Consider the following 2,238-nt stretch of genomic DNA (forward strand, 5'->3'; position numbering starts at 1 on the left):
GATGTGTGACTTGATGTGACTGTTCCTGAAGTATGCAGACCTGGGAGATGTTCAATGTCATAGCTTTGGCCTTTTCATGTTTCTCTTGGTCTTCTTTGTTCTAACTTGGGCACCAGATGGTTTTGTCCTTTTCATTTTATTGGGCTCACAAAAATACACAAGTTAGCATCTTCTGACACCAAGGACCGCTTAGCATCGCTTCAGCTTGGCCTCGGGCTAAACCAATACTTATTATAGTATTTTGAGAGATTGGAATTGGCTTATAAAAATACATTCATGGTGAATGCAGTCTTTAACGTGGCGTGAAAGTAGTTTAAGCCTGGGATGATTGTTAGACTGATGCCGAATTATTTGACTTATGTTCCAAAGAGCACAGTGATGGGCGCAGGTTTCAGTGTGGTGCAGTAGGGGGCGCCATTTAACACTTAAAATGGAACCTTCAAATACCAAGAATGGAAATACTTAATGATTTCTTTTTCCCCTCGTCCATGCCGCCCCCTGGAAAATTCCGCCCTGGGCGACCGCCCATGTCGCCCATATCAAAAACCGCCACTGTGGGGGAGACATCTGAACACACAGTTAGATTTCACATGGTTTCAGGTTAAAGGCTCCTGATTGGCTGACGGTGCTCAGGAAGTGTTGCTGCAGCGCCCCCTGTTCTCTGTGAGGGAACTGCAGCCTTTTCTCTTTTCTTTTCACTTCGATTTGATTAAACACTCAGAAACACAAGTTTAAGCCTGATTTTCTTTTATCCTTGTCCTCCGTCGGCAGAAAGAACACTATTTACATCCGAGTGTGTATTTATGTCCTCACTGGGTCCATATGTTTCCACTGAACTGATGAGGCGTTTTCCAGCTGAGGGATCTTCATCACCTAAACCCTAATATGTCCTAAAATGGGCAAATGGGTCCGACTAGCAAGCCTGTTGAAAAAGCACAATCCTGTGGTCCTGCCGCAGAAGACCCAACAATCCCCTCTGTCTGTTTCCGTGATATTTTGTTATGATTTCCCCAAAAACAATTTTAGGTACTGTACATCTGAGCAGACGGGAAATCAAGTGAGCACCAGATGACGTGGTACAGGAGGGGCAGGGAGGGCTGTACCATGTCATCTGGTGATCACCTGATGAACTGTCCAGTTTGTTTTTAAAATGGCCTCAAACAGGCAGTTGTGTTGCGGTTCCCTGAGGTGGACAGCCTCCTACATGAAGCTCATTTTTCACAATAAAAGTCCCGAGGCCGGACCTACAGCTATCGCTGCACTCGCTCGTCCTGTAATGAAGTTCTCAGTGGTTCCAGTAAAGGTTTGTGGTCCTTCACTGCAGACGACTGAACATCCTTCTCCTGCCTGTTTGGCTGACTGATGCTGTCTTTCAGATCCGCAGTGTCCCTAAGAGGCCTCGCAGTGAACAAAGCGTGTTTTATCAGAAACCACCGTCTGCATGGGAGAAAGAGAGAGAGAGGGGCCTCCTCAGAGTTTGGTGTAGGGTCAGTTTTAATGGCTCCGCCCACTTGAGCAGGTGAGCACCATGGTCCTCTGAAAAGGTTCATGAGTTGGAATAATTGGAGTTCAGAGTTTGCCTTAAAAGCAGTGAATGGATTTGGACAGTGATTGGGATTCCTGACTTTGAGCTCATTGATGGTTTAGTTTTCTGTCCCGTGGGATTATTCTGCTAACCTCCAGTTTGTACTTAAGCTCAGATTGACAGTTTGATCTCATTTGGCTGTGTGTTCAGCTTCAGCATTAACGCTGAGTAAGTCCGCCAAGCCTGTCGACGGATTTTAAACACCGTCATTTCTGATTGAAGAACATTTTAATTAAGGATTTGGTTAAAGAAACAAAATGTGTGTGTGTGTTTTTTTTTACAAACTTAAATAAAACAAAAACTTTTATGAGTAAATTGGTGAGTTTTTCCATTTTAAACTGTCAAAAAGTAAAGCTTTGTTCCAATGCCTTCTAGTGTTCATCTGGTTGACTGTTTTCCTGAACTGTTATAGCAGAAAGGACTCAGTGTTTGGTTACACAGAAAAGCTGAGAAAAATGGAAGAATTTAAATATGTACTAAATTATTATGTGGATTTTCCTAAATTATTATGTGGATTTTCCTGAATTCTACAGCCCTATTGCTGCCCCCTCACAGTTTGTGAAAACATCCGTCCAGTCTTCCCACCTGGAGGAAGGAAGACCTCAAAATAAAACATGAGAAGACGGAGGCTTTTATTGTGAAGGTCTCCATCA

Source organism: Oryzias latipes, chromosome 9, assembly GCF_002234675.1.
Source record: "Oryzias latipes chromosome 9, ASM223467v1".
NCBI classification, from domain to species: Eukaryota; Metazoa; Chordata; class Actinopteri; order Beloniformes; family Adrianichthyidae; genus Oryzias; species Oryzias latipes.